Genomic DNA, 23,909 nt, shown 5'->3' with positions numbered 1-23,909 from the left:
CAGACTAAGTAAAGAAAATGCCCCACTTGTAAACCACTGGAAAGAAAAAAGTCATAAAGAGACAGAGATAAAATGGATCATACTAGAGAAAATTAAAGAACAAACAAGGCAATAGCATGAAAAAACGTAAACACCAAGAACAGTGGTATATTATGAAGTTTGACACCGTAAAAAGGGGGTTGAATACTAGAGAAGACTGGGATAGTCTCATTTAGGAAATATACATTGGGAGGTTAATCTAGCATGAAGACTAACGCATATAACCCCACTTACAATAGGTGACGCCATAATTTTCTTTAGTTAATAGAATATAGGAAGCTGATAATAGAAGTGAATAAAACGCATATCCCAAGCTGTGACCATGATGATATAGCGAAACACGACCCTGTATTGAGAATAATGTAACGCTGATATGTAAACCCAACCCGTAAAGCGTTTTTAGAAAATTAATATTAAACCCAGTCCCTCGGTAGATAATCGTGGGGGAATCTATATTGAATTTATTTCATAAGAGAGGCGCGATATATCATTGAAAGGTATCCTAACCTTGTCTTTCTAGTTAAATATCCGACCGTACTGGAGATAAATCACACCACCGAACAATGGCGCCCGCTCTCACTAGAACAACAAAGGCATATACGCATGCGCGTGTTCCGATAAAAATCCGCAGCTGTTATCTATCATTTGAAAGGGCGATTACCTGTGCATATATACGGCAACGCCTAAGCTTCACTCGATCAGAGAGGAAGCAGAGAACTGGACGTACCCATGGATGCACGCTATAGAGACACAGTGAAGGTAAGCGGTGAGAACGGTCGGGTATTTAAAAGCGGGTTGTCTACGAGATTCATGCTAATTGCACTAGGCGCCCAGCAGAGCCCATGGGATAATGTAGAACTCCTTTCCAATATAACAAAGGGGGAACTCCACGGTTACTTATTAATAATACAATACTGGGGTCTGTCTTTTCATACGGGAATACCGGGGAATCTACCGGGGAATTTACTAAGGTTACTCCTGCAGCAACCTGCAGAGAAGTAGCGAGAATAATAAATCTATTCATGCTTACATATATAGAAAAGGGAAACAGTGAAAGGATGTCCTTATTACAAAGGACACAAGGAAAATGGGCTTTCTTGAGAGTTTTGGCAATCGGTTAGGGGTAGAAATAACGAATACCAATAAAATAGGAATAACTTAACAGGAATCAATGAACAGTAAATTCAACAAAAAATCGGGGAAGAACCCCAAAAAAAAAATATATATATAAAATAAATTAGAACTATATTTTGAAAACGAGTTAAAAGTAAAAACATTGGGTTACAAACTACAATTTGCTTCCCATGTAGATCAATTACTGTCACTACATATCCCCTAAACCATCATCCAGAGTGGAACCGGAATATAACAAAGAAAAGTGAACCACGGGGAAGAGGATACCCCTGATACTTGGAGGTATGTATACACCCTTAGTCGGGAATACGGTATACTAATGACAATATGTCATATATTCATTCTAATGTAAATTCCGGTATCACCACACATAGGGGCTCCATCTATCGAATTGAATAAGGAAACAGCTTCAAGTCTGATTATCCAGAAGGCCTTATCCTCTGCCAACTATACTTGACAACGTTCCATTGAGAAACAAGGGCAAGTGAACATCTTTCACGTTAATAAGGAGATTATATCCCGTAAGTTAGAAATGTAAATAGAGTATGATACATATCCAGAGGAATACCCAAAATTCCTATAGTGATAACACCATCCTATGTGTATTTTACCATCCGATTTTACTCTTTAAAGCGAAGATCAAGTTTAATATCCAGTACTATGTGGAAACGACTCTACATTATAAATATGAGTCCTTCTCGCTAAGGTTAGTAATTTCGGAGTGAATGGTGTGACAGAGTGTATTCACAAGAGAACTGGTCATAAACTAGGTTATAACGGAGGTTTTAATACAAGAGCTTAAAACGAATACTAGAGGCAGGTTTACCACCATATGAGTGATGTTATAAAATGGAATGAAATGTTGTATGTACATAGGTTTACAATGTTTGATAGAAAGGTGTACACAATGTATAAACAGAATCCTAAGTTTTAGGAAGTGTACTTACTTATGAGTAAGGAAATGACCATTTTATTAAAATACAACAATTCCAATGTACTGATTAATCCTTTTCTATACACAGGAAGGATAATATACCCTTAACCCCAAACGATCTTGAATTGTCCTGAAGAAGGTGTGCCAACATCCAAGGGCGATACACAGAAACGCGTCGACGCATTTCTTGCTTTTAGAATTCAAGCCCAGGATATTCCTAATACCAGGCATACTGCTATAGAGGATATATATGAAATATGTACACAGGGCATTTTGAATCTTATAATCAGTAACAGATATTGGTACTTTGGTTATACAAGGGGTTTCTGTTTTGGTTCATAGGAAACATTTCTTGCCCTAGATTAGTATGTTGTTTCATTTGTTATGAATAGGTTGACACTTTAACATCTAAAAAAATTCCTTTCTTTCTCTGCTTCATTTGTACATATTAATGAATATTTTTTAATGTTGCTTTTTTATCTTGTGCACAAAATGATATGTTTATGATTTTACATGTAATTGTGTTATGAATTTTTCCTTCTATGTATGTTTTTAATAAAAAGACTGTGAACGGTATAAAGTAGTTTGTGACCAGTGATTATACAGAATAGGGAGTGTGAGTGAGTGAATCACCTTTTCCAGGGATTGTTCATAGACTTTCAGTGTCTAATCAGCTCCATACCTTAAAATGAAGGAGGTTGGTATCTCTTTCTCAGGACTCAATTTCCCAACACCCCGCAAAGGGAGTCAGAAACACTGGAGCTGGATTTCTTAGCAAAGGAGGGCAACTTCCTGATCAGTGCGTCAAATGGAGAGTTGGCTTCCTTTGGCACTTGCTGAAGCGAGCTGCGTCGGGCAAGTAGGCTGTCAATCTGCTCCGAACCACCGTGCTTTGCCATAGCAAGTGATGGTATATTTATACCTTAAAGGTTTTTAGGAATGCCATGTTTGATGTAAAGTCGGGCATATGAACGTAATGAATGAACCCCTAAGGAATAGATGTTCATTGTAAAACTAACTGAGTTCTTCGGAGAAATCAATATTCAAGCAAGGGGAAGTCCCTGACGGCTTAAGCTGGTTTTCCAAGAAATCATTGTGACGTTTGGTGAACGGATGGAAGTAGCCATGCCTGTATTTGGGTTGCATGGGCTATGCCTAACTAAGAGCTTGATTTCTATGCCTATATAGGGCAATGTGAATTCCATCTATATAAGGGCATGAAACTGGAAAATTCAAACGGAACCTAAAACTCCACACAACACGGCTGTCGCTTGACCGATTATTAAAAATGTGCATGTTTTAATTGGGACTTATGCATGCTGTGCATTCCATTCAATGGTCCTATAACCTAATTCACAGAGGCAGCTAATCAAATAACATAGTTAATTATAATTCATTAATGTAAATCGGAGCTATGATAAAATATATTTGGGACAAGCTCCTTAAACCTAAGTCAATTGTTTAAGCATCAAATAGACAATGGGTAAACAAGCAACAAACCAAAAACTGTATTCACCAAGTAATTGTATGTACTTATTTTCTGTGAAAGATCAAGTAATATTCAGATAATACAGACAGACGAAGGTTGCTCCAAGGGGGAACGTGCATGTAGTAGGGGTGCTCAGTATTGGGAAGTTAAAAAGAAGGAAATTCATTGGCATAGAAGGAAATAGCAACTTCGTATTCTTTTTTACCAATATGAACGGTTGTCAATCACCGTCGTGTACGGCCTAGCAACACATATGTGCTTCAGGACCTGTTCGATCTCAGCGCCAGGATGCCCGTTGGGTGACAGCAAGCGCTTTATAAGTGTGTTATACATACATACATACATACATATGATACAAATCATTGAAGTTATTTACTCAAGTACAGAATTGAATTCCAATTTTGCACAATAAGGAACACATAAGAAAGGTAATTCTAGGCCTATCCAAGGGCGTCAATGTTTTGATCCGACTTAAGGCACAAGGGAGGTTGGATGCCTCGGCCGTGCGGATCTTCTTCAGGACTGGGGTGGTGAAGGGCAACCTGGGAGAAGGTGGCTATGTCACCCTCTGCGAATTGCGTGATGGGGAGCCAAGCAAATTGTATACATCATACCATGTGTATTAATAGGGTATAATCATCAGATGATTTGATCGGGAATTCAGTATTATTTAAAGAGCAGAAATGGCGAAGAAACACCGTCGAAATCTGTGTGTCAATCACGGTGAAATTGATCGGCGATCTGGAGGTAGCAAGAATCAGTTCAACCGCTCAGTCTCCCTGTACACATACAGGGTGACTGAACCAACCGTTCTGGCAAATACTTGCCGGCTGGTTACCAAAGGTGGGAGATCTGGTTCATGAGAATGTGGCGAGTAAATTGGCCCAATGTACTGTGCTCCTGTTCCAGTCCTTGGCATTCAGGTTACATGAAATGTCATCTTACCACTGCTTTCTGGCTCTAAAGACAAACACCTTGTCTCCATCAAACATGTCAAACTACACCATGTGGCCAATTCTAGATAGTTTGCCACAGAGTGTTTATACACTTCCCCAAGACCTTCCCTTACAGCCCATGAACACCACTAATGCTGATTCTTCCTGGTTGGGGGAGGAGAGGCTGAGTCCTCCACCGACAACTTGACAGAAAAGATAACTGTTTCTACTATTCCGTCTTCCACAGTGGATGTCATTTATATGGATCCACCATAGGTGTCACAGCCCTCAGTTTTCCACTGATGATTTTTATTCAGATAGTTCTTTTCTTTTGCAACCGCCTCCAGCTCAGATTTGTGTTTTTATTTCATGGTTGAAACACACTTATCGAGTCCTGCCCTGGATATATATCTGCATCATACTCTCCTTGATTTGTTTGTTAATTTGGATTAGATGTGTGACTATTTTTTCCTGTTAATCAATGGCCATTACCTCCCAAAACGTTCTGACACAGAACTAGTGGACGAGGTGTTAGCCCCCCATTCTTCTTCACATAAACTGAAGAAAGACTAGTTCATCTTCACGATTTTAGCCGTTCGAGTGACTGATGGGATTGTTTGGGATAAAGTTCCTTTCGACATACTGCAGAGATCCTGAGAATACCATATGTGTTTAAAGTTACGGTGGGTGATGTAATAGTACAGGGGTTACTGTCAGGTGATTGGGATTTTAAAACTAAATTCTGTGCCTTCGGAGTACTATACAGTTTTTTAATCAGAAGAGCTATATCCTAACTCTGCTAACTCTGCTAATATGTTTTATATGGCTGAGATACCCGCCACCCCCTCTCAACACAATCCCCAAGGATGGGAAACCGGAAACAGTTCTGAAGTCTTTGGAAGACGGGAGGGAGTAACCCTCCCGGCCGTATTTATTAAAATATGAAACAAAATTAAAAACATTAAATAAACAGTTTCATATTATGTACAATTTCATTACCACATTGCGATGTTTGGCTAACCTTAACATATTCTCTAATACAAAGGTTCTCCTAGCCGAACTAACATCCTACAAAACATTTACTTGAAATTTTGAAATTGTACATCCTAACGTTTAAGGGCCAACGGCAAGGTCGTAACCGGTGTCAAGATCCCTAACCCAGAAATATCGCCCTCACTTGTGAGGGGCGGCCCAGAGGCGTACCTCAAGTGCAATGACCAATTTCCCTTGACTTGACGGGGGCCCCAATAAAACTCGACGCCACTTAGAGGTCGTACGAGGACTCGTGTGAGGTATCTAGAAGGTAGCGTAGACCCCCCCCCAAACCCCACACAACTTACCACATCTGCCGTCGCAGACGTCCTGGCCCCGGGAAATTCCCCAGGAGGGGGCTGTAACCCCTCCTACCCAGGAAGGGGCCTTGACCGCCTTTCCTTTTCTTTCGGCGACCCATCCTTAGAAGGGACCGCCTCCCCGTTGAGGGGCCAATGGCCACCTCCCCCGAGCGCTCCCATCCGTGCTGGGTGACGCCCACTCATAGGGATCTTCCAATTAGTGCTCACCGATCATGACCTTACCGCCCGACCAAAATAAATACGACAATGCTAACTAAATGACTAAACTAAAAAGACCGTAGCAACTACACTTTTATTAAAAGCATGCTTATCAATGAACACTAAAGCAGAATTTCCTTATTTACGAAACTTAACACAAATTGACCATTCTTTATTACATACTCAAAAACATCACGATAATACCACAACCTGTAAACGAAAATCAGAGTTATCCATCAACTTTATTCAAAAACCACTTGCTGTCCTCAGGGGCTGGTGGGTGGGTCAAAATTGGCTCTTCGTTCCGTCTCGAGCTCACGTGTAGCGAGGAGGTGCAGCTTCAGAGCACAGGAACAAGAGGATGCCTTCGGATCTTGCTTCTCCTTTTATCCGTCTTCAGGGCGGGCGTAAACCCGCCCCTGCCTGCCCCTAGGGCGTGGCCAGCCGCGTCAGTGTCTAGGCCAACCCACTCTAGGGCGGGAAAAGGCGCGCCCCGGCTACGCCGCTTCGGGCATACCAGCCGAGACGCGCCTCCCGCCCAAGATGGCTTCCCGGGGGGATCGTGGTACTCCGCCATACGTTCGGGGGGACCGAGTGGTCGCCCCTTTCCATATGGCTGAGATACCCGCCACCCCCTCTCAACACAATCCCCAAGGATGGGAAACCGGAAACAGTTCTGAAGTCTTTGGAAGACGGGAGGGAGTAACCCTCCCGGCCGTATTTATTAAAATATGAAACAAAATTAAAAACATTAAATAAACAGTTTCATATTATGTACAATTTCATTACCACATTGCGATGTTTGGCTAACCTTAACATATTCTCTAATACAAAGGTTCTCCTAGCCGAACTAACATCCTACAAAACATTTACTTGAAATTTTGAAATTGTACATCCTAACGTTTAAGGGCCAACGGCAAGGTCGTAACCGGTGTCAAGATCCCTAACCCAGAAATATCGCCCTCACTTGTGAGGGGCGGCCCAGAGGCATACCTCAAGTGCAATTACCAATTTCCCTTGACTTGACGGGAGCCCCAATAAAACTCGACGCCACTTAGAGGTCGTACGAGGACTCGTGTGAGGTATCTAGAAGGTAGCGTAGACCCCCCCCCAAACCCCACACAACTTACCACATCTGCCGTCGCAGACGTCCTGGCCCCGGGAAATTCCCCAGGAGGGGGCTGTAACCCCTCCTACCCAGGAAGGGGCCTTGACCGCCTTTCCTTTTCTTTCGGCGACCCATCCTTAGAAGGGACCGCCTCCCCGTTGAGGGGCCAATGGCCACCTCCCCCGAGCGCTCCCATCCGTGCTGGGTGACGCCCACTCATAGGGATCTTCCAATTAGTGCTCACCGATCATGACTTTACCGCCACAGGCCGGATAGTTGACCGGCTATCCGGACCCCCCACAACACTCCTACCTAAAGGTCATGGTGTAACGTTTTTAGCCATGCTAAGAAGTCTCCTATGAGTAACTCATTCCCCACCCGAGACAAATGCACTCCATCCCCCACATACATACTGTCATCATTAATACACCCATGTGAAATAGAATGCAGTGTCTTGGAACGGAACAACCTACTCACTTTATTATTAAGCTTTCTAACAGAATGATTTAAAGCAGGAACCGAAATAGCCCCCGCCACACTTTTCGTGGGATCATATGGGACCATGCAATTGTGCACCCTGGAACTCTCCTCGCCAACCAACTTACAGTGGAAAGCATCGCCTCAAGGAGAAGTCGTCTACCAGTGGTGACCAAATCATTACCCCCAAGATGTACTATGACTACAGACGGCGGTGACCTCGTCCGCCCTAGCAAACCCTCAAAATATGATTGAAACTGGTCAATACAGAGACCGCCTCTTCCGTAGAAGGACACACTGTACCCGTATTCCCCAGCTACGTGAATCATATCACCTGCCTTGAATACGTCTGCGGCACGTCTCACGTATGAGTGGCCCACGACCCACACCTCCTTTTTCACAGCCGGTGATGTCTGACCGCTGGCCCGGTGTTGGGTCGACTGCAAAGTCCGCCCCGCCTCGTAGGCTTGCGCAACTGAAAACCAAACAAAACAAGAAGCGTGAGTACATTGTTACAGCTTCACAACATGTGCAAACGCACATACCTTTTATAACAATTGGAGGACCAACGCCCCACCCGTTTAACTTGTTCCACATCCAGACCCCTGGCTGTAGCTTCTGTAGCAGCCCCTATCCGAAAGGAATGGGTCCCAAACTCGCCCGGGTTCAAGCCCGCAGCGGCAATCGACATCGCAAGCACCCGCTGAAACTGAAACTTTGTCAGTGGGGTGGCGTCAGCGTGTCTCAACAAGGTCCCCCCCCATGATGCCACCCTTCGTGTTAAATAATCTTCTAGACACCTTACCGGGCACATGGAGGACCCGGGAATCCTGCGTATGATTATGCAGTCACCCATCCCACTTTGATCGGTTTTGGACCTGACAAACGAGACCGTCATCGTCTCCCCTCTGATCTGGACGTGCTCCAGGCACAATCCTCCTGTTACATCCTGCTTGTTCCTCGCCACTAGTTCGCTTACCCGCATAGCCCCATGGAATGCCAGCGTAAAAGCGGCTCGGAATAACACCTTCTCAAACTGAGATGAACACGTAGCAGGGAGTCTGGATAGCAACTGGGCCAGCCTATCTAAACCTATCGGGCGCCTTTCATCTACTCTGCGACCCTCAAGGCGTTGCCACCCTCGTAGCGCTTTCTGTACAACGAAAGACGCTGTCGGGTCAAGGATCCCGTGGGCCCTAGCAACAAAGGAAATGGCAGCCCGATGCCTCTGAGCTGTGGCCACCGATTTCCCGACCCGATGTAAGGACATCAGAAAATTCACCACCCACTCTTCCTGGCCCCAAAGCTCCTCTCTATCAGTCCCCAAAAAGGCCAAATAGGACCGGAACGCCCCTTCATATGCCTTCCTCGTCCTGGGTGCTAAACTCTCTCCCATGAGGTTACGAAGTTCGGGGCACCGAGAGACCAGAGAGCTTCGGGAAAGGGTGCCGGCTCCGGGTCCGCTGTGGGAAGAAAACCCCAGAAAGCCTGCATACGAAAACGAGACAGTGCATCAGCTGCCTGGTTCATTACCCCTGGGACATGTCTTGCTTTGAATAACACATTCAGTTGCATACACAGTAAAACAATTTCTTTGAGTAGTCTCAAAATCCACTTGCATCGTGCTGCCTGGCTATTGATACACTCGACCACGGTCATATTGTCAGACCAGAATACCACAGAGTGATCCATGAACCCTTCGGGCCAAGTTCTCAGGGCTACTAAAATGGGGAAAAGTTCCAGGAAAGCAATGTTACTTGTCAGCCCACTGTCATGCCACCATGTCGGCCACTTTTGTGCAGACCATCTTGTGCCGAAGATGGCACCAAAACCTATACTCCCTGCCGAATCCGTCCACAGCCCCAGCTCATCAGAGGACACGGCTGGTTTATTCCAGACGACTCGACCATTGAAATCCGCCAAGAATGCCAACCAAATGCGCATGTCCTGGCGGACCTCAGCCGAGAGCCTCGTGCGATGATGGCCCTCCTTCAGGCCGACCATGGCTTGAGCAATCGAACGAGAAAAGGGGCGGGCCATTGGTATAACCCTCAGGGCAAAATTCAACTGGCCAACTAGTTGCTGTAACTGATGCAGCTTAACCTTGGATCCATTTATACATATTTTCAGAGATGTCCTAAACTTTGACACTTTTTCGGTAGGTAAACGAAAACACCCTTCCTTGGAATCCAACTCGATCCCCAGAAACTCGAGGCAAGTGGAAGGTCCCACAGTCTTACCAGGTGCCAATGGCACGCCAAACTGATTCATTAAAACACAAAATTGAGCCAAAGCCTGCCCACATTCCGGATCCCCGGCTGCCCCCAGGAACAAAAAATCATCAAGGTAATGCATCACATTTCGGAAACCCGTCTTCCTTGTGAAGACCCATTGTAGAAAAGTACTGAATTTTTCGAAATAGGCACAAGATATAGAGCACCCCATCGGCATACACCTATCCATGTAATAATGACCCTGAAACATGAAACCTAGGAGACGCTGATCGACTGGATGTACCGGGAGCAACCGGAACGCTGACTCGATATCAGATTTTGCCATCAGCGCCCCGGGCCCCAGGCGATTCAAAATGGCTACGGCCTCATCGAAGGATGCGTACCGCACCGAACACACTTCCGGGTCTATCGCTTCGTTTACGGAAAGACCACGTGGGGCTGATAAATTGTGTATCAGCCGAAACTCACCCGGGTCCTTCTTTGGGACCACACCTAAGGGGGAACAAACAAAGTTAGGAACCGGTGGTACACTAAACGGACCGGCGACTCGACCTCGAGTCACCTCTTTCCTGATCTTATCCTGTACCACGGTCGTATGCTGGAAGACCGATAGCTGATTTTTACATTTCGTTGCACCTTGAAAGTCCCCCACTGGGATGCGGAAACCATAAGAAAACCCATTCCGCAACACCCCAGCAGAAGTACGATCCGGGTATTCACTGAGCCAAGGAATCATCGCCAAGGTATCAATCGGGGTAGGTAAAGGCGCCCCTCGGACTATATTAGACCTGTTTGGCGCCTCCTCTACCCCCGTTATCACCCGTTTTGGCTCTGCACGTGGACTCAGGATGGGATGATTGCCCACACCCACTACATTCGTGCCTAAATTTGCACGATCCCTGGGGCCTGGTACATTTACCCCTGTTGAAGTTCCAACAAACCCCCCTTTTTTCTGTATTTCCGGCAGGCCTCGAGTAATTGTCGGTACCTGTACCTGATCGAAAGGGCGTCCCCGCATGCTGGCGGTAGGATTCGCCAACGTTACTTCCCACCAATGGCACTTTCAACATACCAGTCTCCTTCATTTTATCCCAAGACACAGAATCATAACAATCCCAAGTTAAGCTTTTATCATGTTCTTTAGCCTTTCTAAACAGATTATCAAACTAGAACCAATGGTTACCCTCATGTGACACCGAGTACCCCATGATTCGAGACTGATAAATCGGCAATTCGTGCAGCAGATCGGGCCTTCGTTCCCCCAAGATCGATGTAAAGACCCCCCACGCTTTGCCCCAATTGCCAATATTTTCGTTCACCTTAAAGGCGGCCATTTTTGCGCGCCAAACACTCGGATGCATGAGATCCTTCTGGCCCTTAACATGCTCCATTTCATAGTGATCAGTAAGCAACGAGAAAATGTTCACATATTCTCCCGCCCATATCTTCTCCTTAATAGCCAAGGGAACATGCTGACCCACCCTTTCCCTACGAGAAGGTGCTGACTCATCCCTTGCAATCGGCAATGGCCGCTTACCTGGACCGGACGGCGTCTCTGCGACCGAACCTGTCCCCTGTGGCTTCTCTACTACCGCAGCCGGTGTGGATACCTTCGCTGCTTCCCGTGACTCACGCAGTTGCTTCATCAGCACCTGCGCGTCGACAGCCGTGGCGCCCTCCATATCTTTACCCAACCACGCTGCTAGTTGTGCTGCCAGCTCAGGCGGCATATCGTCCCCGGACACGGGGGTGACCACAACGGGAATCGGATTCCCTCCCTCCGGCACGGGGGTGGGTGTCTCTAGCGGGGCACTGGGGCCCGGGATGTCTTCCACAGCTCTCCCTCTCCTGGGCCTCTTGTTTTTCCCTCCCGGGGCCGCTCCCGCCAAAGGACGTTTCGGTCCCCCTTCCTCGTTTTCATCCATTCGCCTCTTTAACTCAGTCATCTCTTTCATAAGAACGCGCAGCATCTGGTCAGTTGTCATGCGCTTTCCCGCCTTCTTCGGCATTCTCCAACAGAGTATCTGAAAAACAAACAAGAAAGATTACAACGCTCAAAATTGGCTCTTCGTTCCGTCTCGAGCTCACGTGCAGCGAGGAGGTGCAGCTTCAGAGCACAGGAACAAGAGGATGCCTTCGGATCTTGCTTCTCCTTTTATCCGTCTTCAGGGCGGGCGTAAACCCGCCCCTGCCTGCCCCTAGGGCGTGGCCAGCCGCGTCAGTGTCTAGGCCAACCCACTCTAGGGCGGGAAAAGGCGCGCCCCGGCTACGCCGCTTCGGGCATACCAGCCGAGACGCGCCTCCCGCCCAAGATGGCTTCCCGGGGGGATCGTGGTACTCCGCCATACGTTCGGGGGGACCGAGTGGTCGCCCCTTTCCATTATCATCATTATGGAAATCATTTTCTGCACGGAGCCAGTGGTAAGCGTCCACATTTTAATTATACACAATGGGAACATTGTCCAATTCCCCTACAGGGGAGATGCAAAAAGACAAGTTCACGTATTCAACAGGATATGACACCTAAGACCCCACGTTATATTATTGCAAATTAATTCCTACCCCACCCAAAAAAATATGTTTACTCAGACTAAGCTCATATATATAGCTTCATTTCCCAGCCAGTTAGCCCTTAAAGTTTATGATAACTGAAAGGACACAGTTGATTTGATATTGATTTGAGGAACAAAATCCTGGCATGTACAGGGAACAGAAAGTCTATTTAGAGATGTTTTTATTCCCATCGAAATGACGTTCTTGAATAAAATTATCCAACAGGCTACCTGTTTGAGATTGGCAAAAATTAAAGAAATTGATGCCTCATTCCTTCTTTTGCCAGCTTTGATAATTGGCAAAGACTGACAAATTACACTGAAGAACAGTTAAATAACATGGTGCATAATGGTACACTTAATTCCTAGTTCTCAGGTTTTGGTGGGTGGTTTTCGTGGCCGGTGGATATTAATGGTTGCTATGCTTGTTTTCCTAATTCCATACCTGGGTTCAAATCAACAAGATGTGACACCCTCAATCACCCCATTGTGGTATTGTTACCACCTATTCCGTGGGGAAATTTTGCCAACAATAGTTGAAACACTCTACACTGTCTGAAGTAAAACAATCCTGTCTGAAGACATGAATTTGTCATATTTACTTTTAGGTCCCAAATCTCCATGTTCTAAAATATTTATTTATGCTACCTATAATGAGATTTGGAAATCATCCAAGATGGAAGCTGCTGCTTGTTTGAGAGAAATTGACCAAGATAATTGGATAAAGTGTGTGCTGTTGTTTATAATAGTATTAATGTATTGTCTTCTCGTATTTACAATTTAAACGACATTGTGTCATCTGTTATTGATATTGTGCAGAATGATATGTCAGCATTGTATCATGGGCAAAGTCAGCTTAGATCTATTATGTAATTTAGCTGGACACCTTAAACACTTAAAAATGGGTGTGTACCATGGCACTATTTGAATTGCAGTGATATGTTCCTGTCTTTTAATCTAACACGCAAACAACAACGTATAGCCATGAAAAACTCAATCTACACAATTTTGCATTTAGAGAAATTAGAACAACTTCCATTCACTATAGCTGTAACTCCTTTAGCTCTGTGGTTAATACATGGTGTCATTTTTCTGCCCATCCAGACATTTCAATTCACAGCCTGCATAAAACATTTCCCTCTAGGTAGATATGAACCCCTTGAAAGCAGCTTTATTCATGAATTATAGTCACTTACCTTTACATATCATTGAGAACGTGTCAATAGGGCAGTTTTTATTACAGGAGAAGAATGGACATCTACTGTCGCCATTTACTAGTCTGTAAACATGTTAAAATTCACGGCATATGTGATGCTTCAAAGCCCAATTTGGCCTGTTATTTAAAAGGAATCCCGGTGCTAGAAATTCTCCCCTCTAACAGGAGTTATTTAATGGTCAGTGATAACAAATTTTGCGCAATGAAAGCTGGAGTTCCGTACATTTTATCAGTTTCCCAGTTAGTCGCTGGTTGCAACAATGTCTTGTTTCCCCCTCCACATGGGATTGTAGACAGCTCTTTGTGGCCTTCCATTCCGACCTTGAAGGTAGTCTTCAACAAACTAAGCAGACTCAAAGCATCATTGTCCCAACAAGAAGTAGCTCTCACACCTGCTCGCAAAACCTTCAAATTACAGCTGACCAGAACCTCTAGTGAAATAATTAATGAATAAATGCAAACCTTCCCCTGCACTTCGGAGAACTAGTGCATAACAAGTTTAATGCCTCTAGTATGGCCGCCTGCCACTTTTTTAAGATTGTTAGTTTGTTCCAAACTATTTTTGGAATAATACTGTCTTTTATTCACTCCATTTTTTCCAGTGTATTCAGAGAATTCCTGTTGCTGTTATTTTTCATTTGCAGCATTCTCATTCTGTTCCGACTTCTCCACAATGGATGTTCCGTTTGCAGGCCCTCTGGAACTGGAACCACTCCAACATTACCATGAGCTTATGCTTCAGATCTTTGGAATATTTCAACTGCAGGAGCTGGATCTTGATTGGTCCTTAACATTCTGGCCTGCCTGGTTTACCTGCGCCCAACCTGTGTCTCTGGTGTCCTTTTGAATAGGCAGTGGATATTTGCCTGGCTTTGCAGACACCCCCTGCCTTGGACATTGAACTACTAATGAGTCTCTTAGCAACCAATTTCCAGGACTGTCATTTAGGTTTACAACTTCTCCATGATGTGAAGTTTTAACCACTCACCTACAAGAAAGCCTGTGAATTGCAAATATATCACAGGATAAAGGCTTTACAAACACAGATGCAAGTTGCCCTGTAACCTTCTCAGCATTTTCTGAAACTGAGGATCATGTTTGTTCTTTGGAGCTTGTTACTTGGCTATTGACTAATCATCATCTGTGGCGACACAGACTCCTTCATGGAGTTTTTGCCTTTGAATTGGTGGGTGACACAATGGATTCCTCAGAAACACCATGATGTAATTATTTTTTCAAAATTGACAATTCAGTTATTAATTTTCCGTATATCATATTGTTTAGCTGTTGTTTGAGTTTGTTTACCTTTCACTTACATTTATATCATTTACTGTTTCCTGTTGTGCTATTATCCTGATCAAAAGGAGGGTGTTGTGTGTTTCTTGCATGGCCCATTGTAATTTTACTGATGTTCATGTTGTAAGGCCATATATCATTTGAACATGTTGCTACATAAACACTCTTGCTTTTGTGCCACATTTTATTTTCAAACAGACCCTGCATATCTTTTAGTGTTCTGTTCCCTTTCTGGGATTTAATCTGAACTCCGCAGACATGGGCAAACAACAATGCCCCCTGATATTCTCTCTTGTCAGACACGAGCAGCTGAACATAATAAGAGAATACAGCTGCTGTTTGTGAGCACACATGTCTTGTCATATAACTGAGGACGAGAGTTCTAAAAAGACACAATGAGCGAAGGTCTTGAGGCAAGATTACTGCGTCAGCTGAGATGTAGAACATCCATCCATGTATGCTAAGATACGGGGTCCGCTACTCATACCAGAGATGTTTTATATATAATCATTTACTTCTGTAGGTGGGGTAGGGCTTTAGACTGATATGTCTTAAAATATGACAGGGCTTTTTCTGGTATATGGTTGCGTAACCATTCTAACGAACTTATTGGTAAGCATTTTTTTTTTGTGGTGCAAATATTACATATTAGAGTGAAATAGTTTAAATAAATATTATAAACTTCCTTTGCATCTCTTGTTTATCTTATTGTGGGCTAGTACGAGTGAGAGAGTGAAAGCGTGTGTCCTTTTACCAAGAACTCTGAGAGGGTCAAGAGTGTTGCTTTCTGGGGTGTCAACTCACTTGCCTCTCTGGAAGGTTAGGAAGGCAAGTGAGGCACTATAGCTAATCAGACTTGGGATTATAGATACTGAGGTGGTATGGTGACTCAGTTCCTACATGCTGGTGTTCTATGGTCCTAAGCATAGTTTTATCCCTGAGCAAAATCCCTGCAACAGTTGCACAGCATAAATATAACAACAACCCTAAATCAAGGCTGGATCCCAACCCTGCTTCTACTATGCCTTTTCTAAGTGAGCAAACACAAGGAGATGATGGACGGAGCCCTGAAACTTTTCAGATATTTACCCCCAGTAACAGATCTAGGTTGAATCCATCATCATTCTTTAGCTCACTTCACCACCCCAGTTCAGACACAGCTATATGCAAATCAGTCTTGGCCCTCTGCCTCATGGGAACAGTCCAGCCAGAACTTCCAAGCCATGTCTTCCCTAGACCAGAAACAAGCATCCTGGGACCGGTTTTGGGGTAACACCCCAGAAGTGGGTCCCTTGCTCACTTTGCCACTGGATTTAAGCTAGCCTGGCTGATGAGGAGTGTTAGCCCGAAACCGGTCCCAGGATGCTTGTGTCCGATCCAGGGAAGACATGGCTTGGCAGTTCAGGCTGGACTGTTCCCTTGATGCACAGGGTCAAGACTGACTTGCATAAAGCCGGGTCTGAAGTGAGGTGGCAAAGTGAGCTAAAGAATGATGATGATTCAACCCAAATCTGTGACTGGGAGTGAGTGTCTGAGAGGTTTCAGCGCTCCATCCATCATCTCCTTGTGTTTGCCTTTTCTAAGTGGGTCTTCCTACCATTGTCAGTATGCTTAATTGTTCCCTTGATTGTTGGGCCATAAAAAGTTAAGGAAAGTGTCCTACTCAGAAGATTTGATGTTTTGGCTGCTGCACTTCTTGCGTTACAGTGACAACTGAATAAACTGACTAAATTGCAAATTTTTACGGAGAAAAGTTTCAGACATATATCACTTAAAGGTATGGCTCCTGACTTTTGATTCCAGAATATAGTTCAATATTACCCTGGCCATAATATTGTGACTACAGAACTATTGTGATTGAAAACATTGTGAGTAAGGATATCATTTGATATTTATTCATAATATGATTTTTGTAAATATTGTTGCCCAAAATATTGTGGTATGTAATATCATTGTAAGTGTTTTTTGTTACAATTTTGAGATGTATTTATTATGTTATTAGTTAAAAAAATACTGATCAATATTTGTGGCAGTTAGGTGTTGGAGTATTGTGTGGGTAGTGTTTATAAAACATTATATGTATATAATTTACATTTAAATATTAGCGATCATTTTGATTTGTTTTATTAATTTACATATTTACCTATGTCTTAACTACATTTACATATTTCATATTGGGTTGTGTGGATTACAGAGGATTTGGGAAGGTGGTATTTTAAAGATACAAGTATTTATTAATATTTAGCCGTTGCTTTTTTCAAATTAGTGATCTGTGCTATTCTTATTTTCAGTTTTGTTAACATGTTTAAATATATTTTAATTCTACATGGATATATATGATGTAACTAAATGAGGCTATTTGAGTTCAATGATGAAGTCATACAATTCTTTAATCTCTTGGAATGGGAGGCTGTGAGAAATGACAGGCTGGTAAGAACATGGCTGTATAGAAGTGACTTTCATAATAATTGGACTGTGTACATGAAAAGATTTTATATGGTTTATCAAGTAGGGGTGTGATAATATTTTTGGTTTGTAATGGTCCAGCTTTTAGTGTTTCGGTATTATATTGCTCTATATAGAACAAATGGAAATCTATGGATTTAGACGTACGGTTTTAAAAATGTAGTTGTGTTTTGGATTCATTAAGTGCGATATTAAAGCTATACATTTTGGTAAAATGAATCACTGCCCATCTATGTGTGTCTTTATTGGAACTGTTTTTCAATATCTGAACAATGTTAAAAGGCCTGTTAAATGGAATTGGCAGTTATCTTGCATTAGGCGGTAAGACCTGCTAAAACATTGTTGTAGGTAAATCTGCTCACTCTCAGAAATCTATATTGTAATTCAACAGAAATAGCTGATAACTTCTATGTTTCGTGTAAACGACATATAATATTGTTTCACCCTCTGATTGTGAGACACAAATTATTGTTCTTATTTACTTCCTCACACAAGGTAAGATAATAAATACTAAGTGTTGTTTTTGTCTGCTACCTACTAGTCTTCCTAGTGGCACAACAATAGTGTAATACAAAGCCATGACAAAGAGGAATTCATGAATAATTTATAAATAACGTGAAACATGGTGGGACCTATGTAAGTATTCAGAATGCTATGTTATGTTATGAAATGTTATGTTAATTTAGACTTATAGAGCGCATTATCACCCATGGGTATCTAAGCACTATCAACGGACGTATACCACCAGCGAGGGAGGCATAGACCCTGCTCAGAGGGGCCCCCAGGCCTCCAAGAAAAACACAGTCTTCAAATTCTTCCTAAAGGGGAGGAGATTAGTTTCTTTCTGAAGTTTAACTGGAAGGCGGTTCCACGCCTGAGGGATAGTGCTAGAGAAAGCTCTACCTCCCATAGACGCAAGGTTAAACCGGGGGCAGACCAAGTTACAAGCATCAGCTGACCGAAAAGTCCTACTCGGCATATAGTTGATCAGAATGGGAATATAATTTGAAAATCCTATTGCAATGCAGCAAAGAATAATCTTTTAGCATTAGCACTCTCCCTTTTATCTCAGGTATTTTATATTTTATCTTTTCAGGTGAAAAGAATTCTGAATATGTATTTACTGTCTTTAGCTATACAATTATTATTTTGATTGTTATTTTGTATTTGTATAATCACTTGAATGTTTAATCTGATAATAAGTGATATTTATTGTGTAATGTATGCTTGTGTTTCAAAGGGAGAGTAAACAAACAGTGTCCTGGGGGTTGGGAACCCTGGGATATCTATATAACAATATGAAGGAGTACCACCAAAGATAAGGCTTGACAGCCAATATTGGTGGGATGAGACACTAGTGTAAAAGAAGAAGTCCTTCTTTGTTTTTAAGGAACCCCTCACTCACCGACCTGGTCGGTGACATGCTTCATCATCGGGGCCACCTTGACAGCCGAATGCCGCCAAGGTGTGCTGCGACACCTGATCTACAGCGGAGCGGGTATGTGAGTGATGAATGTGCAAAAAGAAAAAAATCAGTGAGTTAAAAATTGTCCTGGTATAACTTAGCACAATATTATTTATTCTAAAGCTACTGGACAATGTTAAAAACAGTGAAGATACAGTGAAGGCTTTAATGGGACCTAATGTATCTGTGATATGTGTTGGGTCTACATGTTTAAAACCTTATGGGATTTACCGGTTTTTCATCAGGACCAAATTGTTGTAAAAGGAGTTGGGTGGTCAGAGTACACTAACACCCTGCCATACCTGCAACCCTTTCCAAACCCAAAATAGGGAATTGCCAGATGGGTAAAAGTAGTAACCCAGAAGTGGTTACAAAAAAAGAAACAAAACCTGTAAAAGAGAGAAAATTATCACTAATAAAGGTTGATTACGTGCCTGTTACGTAGTGAAGTGACGTAGTCCGTTCTGTCTGTGACTCATTCCACATTCAGTAATGCGAATAAACCATGGTGCAGTGTATCTGCATGATTCCCTATATTTAGAACCGAGTGTTCCTTTGAAGGCACACCTATCAATATGGGTGGTGAGAGTGAGCACGCATGCATAATAATTATCTTTATAAACGCTCTTATCACAAACTTGATTGTGCGTGCCTAAGTTATACTTCTAACTTATTAGTGTCAGGAATTACCGACGTGAAAAAATGCCAACTTGATCCAAAACCACAATTAACATAAAACAAAACACCACAATACACACATAATGTCAGGAATTTAACAGCACTTACTCCTCAATGGAGAAATGTTTGCTGCACGGGGATTTGGGGGGGAAGTTTACAGAGTTCGAAACATATTCTGTGGAAAAAGAGACAAGGGAACATAAGGAAGGTATTCAGTATCGTATGTTCCCCTCCTGTCGCTAGAAAGAGGTTCGGGACCTGAGGTAATTCTATCAGGGCAGATTCTACTTACAGTTCCTCTGGTCAGAAAGCGGCTTAAAACCTACTTCGTTCCCTCCGTGCACCCGTAATGGAACGGGAACTGGCGCCGTAATTATAGGCGGCCGCCATTGTCTCTATGAGCTAAGTCTTTTACCACAGTACTCCCTGCGTGGAGTCTTCAAAAGGACATGGATTTCTGATGTTAACACCTGTGCTGAATAATGCCTGTCAGTTACATATATATCCCTCCCTCTCTCCCTGTTCAGTCCTGTTTTAAGGCATATTCTAACTCCAACCACGGAGTTTTTTGCTCATACCCAGCCATTATAATATTGACCGCCACTACGAGCGCATATCTTTAATTTAATTTAATCAATAGATCCCCTTGTTCACCATCAGAAATCCATGTCCTTTTGAAGACTCCACGCAGGGAGTACTGTGGTAAAACACTTAGCTCATAGAGACAATTTTCAGTGCAAAGCGCACCGTCTTTGACCTCGGAACCTTCTCTACTCCGAACACGGAGGCTTTGTTTACCTCACGTCACCCTGACAACCTGGACGCGCGTTGACGTTCACGTAACCACGTGACATCATCTTGCGCTACCGGGCACGCCCTCCGCGCCCACAATGGCGGCCGCCTATAATTACGGCGCCAGTTCCCGTTCCATTACGGGTGCACGGAGGGAACGAAGTAGGTTTTAAGCCGCTTTCTGACCAGAGGAACTGTAAGTAGAATCTGCCCTGATAGAATTACCTCAGGTCCCGAACCTCTTTCTAGCGACAGGAGGGGAACATACGATACTGAATACCTTCCTTATGTTCCCTTGTCTCTTTTTCCACAGAATATGTTTCGAACTCTGTAAACTTCCCCCCCAAATCCCCGTGCAGCAAACATTTCTCCATTGAGGAGTAAGTGCTGTTAAATTCCTGACATTATGTGTGTATTGTGGTGTTTTGTTTTATGTTAATTGTGGTTTTGGATCAAGTTGGCATTTTTTCACGTCGGTAATTCCTGACACTAATAAGTTAGAAGTATAACTTAGGCACGCACAATCAAGTTTGTGATAAGAGCGTTTATAAAGATAATTATTACGCATGCGTGCTCACTCTCACCACCCATATTGATAGGTGTGCCTTCAAAGGAACACTCGGTTCTAAATATAGGGAATCATGCAGATACACTGCACCATGGTTTATTCGCATTACTGAATGTGGAATGAGTCACAGACAGAACGGACTACGTCACTTCACTACGTAACAGGCACGTAATCAACCTTTATGAGTGATAGTTTTCTCTCTTTTACAGGTTTTGTTTCATTTTTTGTAACCACTTCTGGGTTACTACTTTTACCCATCTGGCAATTCGCTATTTTGGGTTTGGAAAGGGTTGCAGGTATGGCAGGGTGTTAGTGTACTCTGACCACCCAACTCCTTTTACAACAATTTGGTCCTGATGAAAAACCGGTAAATCCCATAAGGTTTGAAACATGTAGACCCAACACATATCACAGATACATTAGGTCCCATTAAAGCCTTCACTGTATCTTCACTGTTTTTAACATTGTCCAGTAGCTTTAGAATAAATAATATTGTGCTAAGTTATACCAGGACAATTTTTAACTCACTGATTTTTTCTTTTTGCACATTCATCACTCACATACCCGCTCCACTGTAGATCAGGTGTCGCAGCACACCTTGGCGGCATTCGGCTGTCAAGGTGGCCCCGATGATGAAGCATGTCACCGACCAGGTCGGTGAGTGAGGGGTTCCTTAAAAACAAAGAAGGACTTCTTCTTTTACACTAGTGTCTCATCCCACCAATATTGGCTGTCAAGCCTTATCTTTGGTGGTACTCCTTCATATTGTTATATAGCTACCTGTCTAGGGGACTGGGAGTACCCTTCCATCCACAGCAGTGGATAAAATCCCTTAACTCTCCTACCCTGTTAAATATAAACCCTGGGATATCATCACTGAGCTGGTCCCAGGAGATGGAGAACAAGGGGCCCTAGCATGGCTCAGGGAACGATGACTCGTGGACTCCTCCTATTTATTTACACTTTCAGCCCTGGGGGATGATGGGGTCCAGGGGCCCTGCATACCCCCCTCCCTCTGAAAAATATCCCACCCCACACCTGGCCCACAGTGGAGTCTAGTAATAGAAAAGGGTGGGAGTCTGCATTTGTTTTTACATTTTACAGTGCATTTATACATTTTTCTAAGAATTTGCAGATCCTATGCAAATTCACAAATCCTCCATGCACTCACAGATTCTCTGCTAATTTGCAGCAACATTTTAGAAAAAACATTTTTAACCTCATGCGTGTCCATTTGGGAACCCATCAACCAGGCCTAGGTGGTCAAGCTATGACGGCCCTGCCTCTTGTGTTTTTTTTTACTTTTATTAGAACTCGGGACTGATTCCCAAGTGCTAAGATGGCTGCCACCACTTCCTGGTTTGAGGTGGTCCTAGCCAATCAGATCTCAGCTTGAGATCTGTTGGGATACACTCGGGCCCGCGTCCCTGGATATAAAAAATTTTGAGCATTAATACTTCAACAACTACTGAATGGATTTACACAAAAAGCACTCCAGCTTTCTAACAAATTCAGTGTAAATCTGTTCAATGGGTTAGGCTGTAGTTGTATCTAAAGCTCTTATGAGGAAAACGTGTATTGGCCCCCCCCCTTTTTTTTCAGCCCCCGCCTGACCAATCACCCTGAATTGTTCCTTGTGCAAACTAGGCAAAAAGAGCACATTTTGGAAAGTTTTAAGAAGATTTGTCAAACAGCACCAAAGTTATTAGCAACACAAAAAAATCATTTTCCATGGAAATATGATCCAAACGATAAATACCCAGTGGTGTCCGCCACGGGGTAACTTACTGTAAAACTACTAAAACAAATAAAATAAAGTTAAAACTAGACCTGGGTGGATTTCACAGAGTTCCACATAGCGGAACTCTGCATAGTGACCAAAAATGTAGGTTGCGCTACGCCGAGTTCCACAAGCAGTGGAGTACATTGGGTTGTTCCGTTTGCGCTGATTTTAAGCCAGGTGTTTGTTCCGTGCTTGAAAATAAGACTGAATGGCACCATGTAAAGCACACAAGGGTGCTGCTTCTTTCTGTCGCTCAAGTAGATGTTCTAGTTGAGCACCAGCTTCCTCAACATGAACAAAAATGTTCTCAACACGAATGGTAGTGGCCATCAGCGTCTGCCGCATTGAGAAATCTCATCAGTAGGTGGTCTGGAGTAAGATTTTCCTCGCTGCTCAACTTAATGTTGGCGAGCGCGAGCGGGGAACATGCTCAGAAGCATGGAGTCAGAAAAACTCCTCAACCTCCGTGAGCGGAACGGCATTTCATACCAGGCCTATTTAAAACAGAATGTATGACCATGTTGTTTTAGCAAATAAATGAACATAGATCTGTTAGTGTTGCTTGATGATTCAAATTTTAAAGTATTGTTCGATAAATAATATTTCTAAAACTAATTATATTTAAATTCATTTATAATTAAAACATTTAATTTTGCAAGGAAGTGTAGTGTATATTTTTTTTAGCTAGTCCTAGGTTAAAACTGTTGAACAGTATTTTAATGTTTCTTTATTTTAAAGTCTCCAATGCACACTGACGTCCTAGTGCTGAACATCAACCACATACTAATAAATATGAAAGTTAGGGAATTTAAAAAAGATAGGTTTTGAACTTTTTTGGGAAGCGTTTATAGACTTTGAGGATCCTGAACTGAATCAAGGGAGATTCCATCATTTTACTGCCAGATGGAAGAAGGAGTGTCCTCCTAATCAGGATCTCTTTACTAAATTTCCCTAAATGTTCATACATGGAGAGATTCCTTTGGGGCAGAGATATCAAGAAACAGGAGAAAAGGTAGCTTCTGTAATTTTGCACTTGTAAATTCAGTCATAGGAGCCTTTGTTGAAGGGGTGGAGACTCTGGAGTCTACCTTTTCACTAGGATTGTGGAGTAAATCTCCACTCAGAAATGATGAATAGTAAAAAGTGGAGATTTACACCTACATGTAGAAGTAGAAGTGTGGTGTAAATCT

General features: G+C 43.1%; 1 protein-coding gene across 1 annotated transcript in view; it reads right to left on the bottom strand.

Moving 5' to 3' along the window:
• The window catches only part of LOC147660674 (serine protease 27-like), a 220,538-nt gene that overhangs the window by 148,401 nt on the left and 48,228 nt on the right, over positions 1-23,909 (bottom strand). The window lies entirely within an intron of this gene.

The sequence above is a fragment of the Lissotriton vulgaris genome, unplaced genomic scaffold, assembly GCF_964263255.1.
Source record: "Lissotriton vulgaris unplaced genomic scaffold, aLisVul1.2 SCAFFOLD_3122, whole genome shotgun sequence".
Taxonomy (NCBI): domain Eukaryota; kingdom Metazoa; phylum Chordata; class Amphibia; order Caudata; family Salamandridae; genus Lissotriton; species Lissotriton vulgaris.
Note: the sequence above shows the minus strand (reverse complement) of the source record. Positions and strands in the feature narration are given on the sequence as shown.